The sequence below is a fragment of the Lupinus angustifolius genome, unplaced genomic scaffold (genome assembly GCF_001865875.1).
Source record: "Lupinus angustifolius cultivar Tanjil unplaced genomic scaffold, LupAngTanjil_v1.0 Scaffold_531, whole genome shotgun sequence".
NCBI classification, from domain to species: Eukaryota; Viridiplantae; Streptophyta; class Magnoliopsida; order Fabales; family Fabaceae; genus Lupinus; species Lupinus angustifolius.
This window is the reverse complement of record NW_017727883.1, coordinates 51,019-60,070: the sequence shown is the minus strand read 5'-3', so window position 1 is coordinate 60,070 and position 9,052 is coordinate 51,019.

Sequence of the window (9,052 nt, the reverse complement as noted above, 5' to 3'; positions counted from 1 at the left end):
AGAAACCAAGTTCCTAGCACATTCAGGAACATAAAGACACTTTTCTAGATCTAAATAGTTTCCACTATCTAGTATAAATCTATATGTTCCAATTCCATGAACTCGTGCCTTCATTATGTTCCCCATGTAAAGAAACTTCTCAGTTTCCTGGGTTCGGATTGAAAGGAATCCCTGCATAATATGCGACACATGAGTTGTTGCACCAGAGTCTAACCACCAAGTATTATTGGAACGTCAATAAGAAATGATTCATCTATAACGGAATCAAAATGTTTACCTTTCTTTTCGAACCACTTCTTTCTTTTAGGGCAATCCTTCTTAAAGTGCTCATTCTTCTTATAGAAGAAGCACTTCATTTCTTTAGGGATTCTTCCTTCTTTAATGGGGACCTTTTCCTTCCCCTTTCCTTTGTTCCTATTGCTTGGTCTGAATCTACTGGTGCTACCTGCCTCCCCTCCTCCTGAACGAGCATGGACTTTACTTCCTAAAAATTCCATTTTTCCTTTATGGTGTTGTAATTTACCTGGAATTGGCCAAACTCAATAGGAAGGGAGTTAATGATGAACTGTACTAAGAATGTTTCTGTCACCTCCACTCTCATACCTTTCATTTTCGCAACCAGATTTGACATACTGGTTACATGATCATGAACGGGCTGCAACCAATCAAACTTCTTGGTCGTCAGCTCTGTCATGAGGTTTCCCACCACAGATTTATCAGTAATGTCTGATTGGGAGTACACCTTGATCATTCTAATAAATTCCCTTGCATTATTTGTCTTCGGCATAGATGGTTTGACATTGTCAGAGATTGACATTCTCATCAAGCTAAGACTCAACCTGTTTGACCGCTCCTAAGCCTCAGAAAGAGTCTTGTCTGCCTCCGAGCTGGTCTCAGTTATGGTTGGTTCACAATCCATAATGATAGCCAAGTACAACTCCATTACACCCAGTGAGAACTGGATCTGTTCAGATCAATCAGCATAATTCAGTCCATTGAACTTGACACATCCGTTGCCTAAGGCGAAAGCATTGAATGAAGCTGAAAAAAGACATGCTCACTCTTTAATGCTTTAAATAAACCTTTATGGATTCAAACTATACTTTTATTCGCACACTTAATTTATCTTTGGATAAAATTTAAATGCATTAAACCTTCATTAATGATGCCTAATATTATACTTTAATGGATAATTAATCATACTCCTTAAACATGCATGTTATCTTTGGATAAACGAGCACAAACAAGTATTTTTAAAACTTTAATGTCACTAAATACATGCAATAATCCACCTTTGGGTGATCAAGATATGCATTATAATTAATGAACAAACCCAATTTATTATCCTTATGGCATCATAATCTTAATTACAAGCAATGATCCACCTTTGGGTGATCATAATATGCTTCGTAATACCATTTTCACTGTTTCTCCCTCGCCCAAGCGAGGGAGCTGCTTCGCCCAAGCGAGGGTCTCGCCCAAGCGAGAGATTCTTGCTCAAGCGCTATTCCAGGACAAAAACTTTAATCATTATTGTTTCTCTCTCGCCCAAGCGAGGTTATCAATCATGGAGAAACTAATTTATGGATTCATGATTCTTCATACAAAATCATTCACAAATTTTCGTTTACACATACAAATATACACACATCAATTAATTCCAGAAATACAAGAAATGTCATAATGTCCCTAACCTTGCGCTTTGATACCAATTGTTAGTGTTTTTAAAACTTTTAGAGAAACTTTACATTGAGCCTTTAATGGTTTACAAGAACCATTATTCAGGATCTTGACATTATGACAGTTACATGTGATAAATAATGGTTAAGGATTACCTGGTTCCATTGCTATCCTTTGTTGGTGCTTTCTTTGATACTGCACTTTCTGGTTGCGTTTTGTTTTCACCTCTCTTCCTTCCCTTTATGAGTTCCTTGATGATTAGAAACTCAGTTTCCTCCCCCTTTCTGTTTTTATGGCACTGTAGTGTTCTTTCCTTAATGCAACATCACTATTCTTTTTAATTTATGTTTCTATTTGTGAAAATAGAAAACTGAAAAAATCTGACGACCATCCAGTGAAAATGCCTTTTATGCCACTTTGTTCAGATGGGGTTTTTGAAGCAGTTATGTAAAAATAATTCCTCCACCATATAGAAACTCCTTGTGAAGTGAGAGGGAGGGAGTTGACAAAACCCCCTAGTAATCTGATCATTTTATTGCCAACCATCATCATATTAGACACTTTAATTCAGATTAGTAACTTTCAAGCACATGGATCATATACATTGTTAAATTAATCTAACATATATAACCAAAAACTGCATATAAAATGTGTAATCGGTTAGTTGTTCTTCAAAATTATGAAGACTTTACGCATATATCCATACTGAGACTAACCTTTGTTATCAACTCTTTGAACCAAAAAAAGAGAAAAATATAACATTCTAAAACTAATAATTTGTTACTCACAAAACTCCTTTTGTGTGAAAGTTTAGCAAATAAAGAGGAGAAAATATTGCACACTTACAATGAGAACTCCTTTTTCTTCTCTACGTGTTTGGCAAACTAACGCACATTCACCGAGTAGCCCTTTCTTTCTTCTCTCTATCTCTATGAGGTTCACTCCCTTTTATGAAATAACATGTACATATTATATATATGTGATGCATGCATTGTTACACAGGAAACAATTCTCTGTCCTTTGTATATCAAAAAAACATCTTTTCATTTTATATATATATATTTATATATATATATAACATATAAATATATATATATATATATATATATATATATATTTATATGTTGTATCACTTCAAATGGTACTAATTGATCGAAATGTTGTAAACTAATTATCATATATTATTTCATAAAATAATACAATAATTCTTCTTTTATTTTTCAGCTACAAATAAATGTTTTGGAATGTTTTTCTTTATTATTTAAATTTTTGGTGCTAGCAAAGAATTAAAATAATATTCTAGAAATTTATTTATTTGATCAAATTATATTCTCGAATTTAATTATCAAATAATAATTGTTTAGCAAAGATTAAAACACTCGTTAGTATGTAACCTAGTAAGTTCAATACTAAGCTGATAGTAAATTAACCAAATTAATTCACGGATCAAGGTTGGTATCTAGCAATACTCCTTAATGATCAGTTAGCATAAAATAATATATATTATACTTTCAAGAACTACTAAAAGATTAATTAAAATATTTCTTTCCATCTTCACAGCTTTGAGCTAACTTTAAAGTATGGTACAATTGTCAAACATTAATAAGTTGTCATGATGACTCAAAAAAAACTCGTTTATTTATTATTGTAATACCTTGGCCAAAGTCTTATTTTACTATAGAGCTCAAAATCATTACCAAGAATTGGTGGATTCCTTCTTGATTAATCATTAGTTCTACAAACATTTAATTATACTCAATAATCATTCAAATAACGTCTTGAGACATTATGTGTCCGAAATCAAAGTATGGTAAATAACATGTTAATTACTATGTTAATCTCAGGTTAAAGGAATTATTTCATTTCTTCTTAAGAATTTCATATTGACAATTTAAGGTAATCTTAACCATTAGGAAATCTTAGTTGAGTTAGTTCAATGATCATATCCATATATGCATTATCTATATGTATAATTTAATAAATAAGATCTATTAATATTTATTCAATAAATAATATTGCATTTCTACAAATAAATTGTTCTATAGATAATGCAATAAATACCTCTTGACAATTTAATAAATAAGATCTATTAATATTAATAGATAATGCAATAGTATTTATTGGATAAATATTAATAGATCGGATTTATTAAATTTCATATATAGGTGATGCATATGTAGATATGATCATTGAACTAACTCAACTGAGAATTCCTAATGGTTAAGATTACCTTAAATTGTCAAAAGGAAATTCTCAAGAATAAATGAAATAGTTTCCTTTGACCTGATATTAACATAGTAATTAACATGTTATTTATCATACTTTGATTTCGGACACATAATATCTCAGGATGTAATTTGAATGAACATTGGGTATGATTAAATGCTTGTAGAATTAATGGTTAATCAAGACGAAATTCATCAACTCTTGGTAATGATTTTGAACTCTATAATAAAATAAGACCTTGGCAAAGGTATTATAACGAATAAAGAAATGAGTTTCTTTTAGTCATCATGACTACTTGTTAAAGTTTGACAATCGTACCATACTTTAAAGTTAGCTCAGAGCTGTAAAGATAGAATAAAATATTTTAATTAACCTTCTAGTGGTTCTTGAAAGTAAAATATATATTGCTTCATGCTATCTAGTCATTTAGGAGTGTTACTAGACACCAATCTTGATTAGTAAATTAATTTAGTTCATTTACTACTAGCTTATATTGAACTTAGGGGGTCACACACTAACGAGTGTTCCAATCTTTGCTAGATAATTATATTATTTGATAATTAAATTAGAGAATTTAATTTTGATAAAATAACTAATTTTATGAAATATTATTTTAATTCTATGCTAACACTAAAAATTAAATAATAAAGAAAATAAATTCTAAAATTATTTATTTGTAGCTGAAAATAATAGATGGGTTATTATGCTGTTTTATGAAACAATGGATGGTAAATGATTTGCAACATTTCAGACCAATAGGCAATAGGTATCACTTGAAAAGTTATAATCTTTTTATAAAGATATCATATGGCACAAGATGAAGAGTTACTTTTTAATGTTTAAAAGTGGAGAGAATTTTCGTTTATTTCTCACGACATTATGCATATATATATATATATGCCCGTGGAAACATCACGGTAGAAAAAACACAAATATTATTTTTCCAACACAGAGAACTTGAGAGAGAGAAAAAGAAAAATGTTGCTTTCTTTTCAACTTGTGTGCACCATCCAACAAAAGGAATTTTTGTTCTATTATATAAAATCTTTTCTCTTCTTTATTTACTATACTTAGTAAGAAATTCTTAGTTTTAGAGCATTATATTTTCTATTCCATTGGTTCAAAGTGTTGATAGCAAATGTAGATCTCAGTATGGATAAATCCATGTTTATTCCGCTATGTATGTTAAGATCATAATAAAAACTCTTTCAATTGTTATGAGAGCAAGATTTTGTGTTTATTATATATATATATTATTTTTTTCATGACATGACTGCTAGTATATATGTTATATATAAAAGAGGGAGTAGTCTCTTTGTGTGTAAAGATTGTACAGAAGTCATTGTATACACAATGAAAAAAGGAAGTTTTGTTTAGTCTTTCTATCTTATATTAGTTTGTTCTCACTCTGATATTGGCACTGCACGTCATACATTTACATATATAAATATATGTGTATAAATGTTAGTCTGAACAGTAGTGAACAAAAGAAATAATAGGCATCACGTTGCACTTTCTTTCTTTATTTTTGTGTGTAACGTGTCTGTGCTCGTTTTGGGCTGCTATGTGTTCAGATATTTTTATATAATACATGCGTTTGCATATATATATATATATATGAAACAGAATAGTCTCTGTACATATATATATTTTTTATTTCAAAAGAAATTTACATTGTGCCCATGTAATTGATAGAAAAGGAGAAAGAAACATTACCTCTTGATATTTTCAAAGGTATTGAAATTTCATTTTCTTGTGCACACACTAAGCATTATTAATATGTTATAATGTGTTAAAAGTGATGTTGACTTAGAATTTAATGATAAGGAACGACCGGAATACCTAAAAACTTGTAAATTAAATCAATTATAACATGTGATGTTTGTTTAGAATTTAATAACAATGAATGACCTGACAACCATGAGACTTATAAAATTAAATTGTTTAAACACATGTACTAATAGGAACGACCTGATTAATATGAAACTATTTGTATGAATGTTTTTATTTTATTTTATGAAATTGTATGTGATACATTTGAATACTATAAATTATGTATGAGGAACGACTTGATAACCAAGGGGCTTATTCATGTTTTTTAGAAAGAATTTATTTATGACAATTAGAATAAATGTTGATTTATTTGATTATTATAATTATGTGTCTCACATTTATTATAAATATATTTATTGGCTTTAGATTTGCAAAATGTCTATTATATCATTGCGCTCCATTCTTGAAACCTCCAAACTGGTTGGATGCAATAATGATGATTGGTACCATAACCTGAGAGTAGTTCTCATGCATGAAAAGCTCCTTAACACCATTGATGGACCCACTATGATTGCTCCTTAACACCATTGATGGGCCCACTATGGCTGCTACATTGGACCAATATAAGGAAGATTGTTTGAATGCTAAATGCATTATCTTGGCATCTATGAGATATGAACTTCAGAGGCAACATAAGGGTATGGATCCAACTACTATCATTGAGCATCTTAAGAAGATGTACGGTGGTCAAAGCAGGACTGTGAGGTAGCAGTTATCCAATAGATTGTTTAGGTCCTCAATGCCTGCAAAGGATCAAGTTGGACCACATGTGTTGAAGATGATTGATCTTATTGAACAACTTGAGAAGTTAGAATGTAAAATTGGGAAAGAGCTTTCTCAAGATTTGATTCTTCAATCACTTCCTAAATCATTTTCACAATTTATTGTTAATTTCAATATGAATAAAATGAATTGTGATCTACATGAGATGCTTAATATGTTGATTGATTATCAAAATCAAATAGCCTCTGAACATAAAACTGGAACTGTCATGGTGGTCAGTAACTTCTCTAAAAGGAAGGGAAAGAAAAATTTCAAACTAAAGAAGAAGCTTGCTCCTAGGGGTGGTGTGACCAAACCCTATAAGAGAGGTAGAACTGACCAAAGCAATATCGAGTGTTTCTTCTGCAAGGAGAAAAGCCATTGGAAAAGAAACTTTAAGAAGTATCTTAATTCTCTGAAACATGAGAAGCAAGGGACTACAAATAATTAGATGGTTGAAGAAATGAGAAGTTAGTCTCCAAGTTGGGAATGGAGAAACTGTTGCTGCTTTGGTTGCTGCTTTGGTTGAAGCTTCAAAGGATATTAAACCAATAGGATGCAAATGGTTTTATAAGAAAAATGGTGTATCACATGGAAAGGTAGAGACTTATAAAGCTTGCCTTGTTGCCAAAGGATATTGTCAAAAGGAAGAAATAGATTATGAAGAAACATTTTCTCATGTGGCAATGCTCAAATCAATTCAGATTTTACTTTCTATCGAAACATACTATGATTATGACATATGACAAATAGATGTGAAGACAACTTTTCTTAATGGAGAGTTAAAAGAGGATGTGTACATGACAAACCTAAAGGATTCACATCCTTGTCTGATCATAATAAAGTTTGCAAGGTACAACGACCCATTTATGGATTAAAACAAACTTCTAGAAGTTGGAACATTCGCTTGAATCAAACAATTGCAAAGTTCAATTTTGTTAGATGCAAAGAAGAACCTTGTGTCTACAAGAAAGTTAGTGGGAGCACAATTATTTTCCTATTGTTATATGCAGATGACATACTACTTATTAGAAATGATGTACCAACATTACAAGGTACAAAGATTTGGTTATCTAAACAATTCTCCATGAAATATTTAGGAGAAGTAGCCTATGTTCTAGGAATAAAGATTTATAGAGATAGATCTAAAAGGTTTCTTGAGCTTTCCCAATCTGTGTATATTGATATTATCTTAAATATGTATAACATCGAAAACTCCAAAAGGGGCTATTTGCCAATAGGAACTAGGGTTTCTCTTAGTAGAGAAGATTGTTCAAAGACTCTTGAAGAGAGAATACATGAATAGAGTACCATATGCTAGTACAGTTGGAACTATCATTTACACCATGACTTGCACACGTCCTAGTATTGCTTATGTATTAGGTGTAATTAGTCGATATCAAGCAAACCATGGTGAGGAACATTGGAAAGTTATGAAGACTATTCTTAAATACTTAAGAAAGAGTAAAGATCAATTTCTCATTTATGGAGATTTTGAACTTAAATTAAAGGGGTACACTGATGCAAGTTTTGCATCATATAAAGATGATAGCAAGTCTATTTCTGGTTACGTGTTCACCTTTAATGGTGGTGCAGTGAGTTGGAAAAGTTGCAAACAAGCTACAGTAGTAGATTCAACAACTGAAGCAGAATATATAGCAGCAAGTGAAGCTGCAAAATAGGTTGTTTGGATGAAGAAATTCATATATGAACTTGGTGTGGTTCCCTCAATAGAAGAACCAATTCCATTATTGCGTGACAACAATGGAGCTATTGCACAAGCAAAAGAGCCGAGATCACATCAAAAGTCTAAACATATTTTGCGAAGGTATCATTTCATTAGAGAAATCATTGAACATGGTGATGTCAAGATTTTGAAGGTAGATGGAAAGGAAAATGTTGCATATCCATTCACGAAGGCACTTGGGTTAAATGAGTTTGAAAACACAAGTGAGAAATGAGAATGAGATACATGACTAATTGGCTCCAGTGCAAATGAGAGATTGTTGAAAATACATTTGTATATTTCTATATTTATGCTCAAGACCCAATTCGTCGTTTAAATATAATTAAAGTAATTGCATTGATTTTATATATTTTTTATATATTTAAAATATATTATATGATAAAGTCTTTGATTAAAATTAAGACTTGTTATTATAATAAATATTATAATAAATGAGAAACATGTCTTTTATAAATTTTTGGTCTAAATTGTTCTTGATCATAGAGTCATTGAGAATAGGACATCAATGACTCAGATAGATCAATAAATGTGTAATAGTATTTATTGGATAAATATTAATAGATCTCATTTATTAAATTGCACATGTAGATGATGCATATGTATATATGATCATTGAATTGACTCAACTGAGAATTCCTAATGGTTAAGATTACCTTAAATTGTCAAAAGGAAATTCTCAAGAAGAAATGAAATAGTTTCCTTTGACTTGATATTAACATAGTAATTAACATGATATGTATCATACTTTAATTTCAGACACATAATGTCTTAGAACGTTATTTGAATGAACATTGGATATGATTC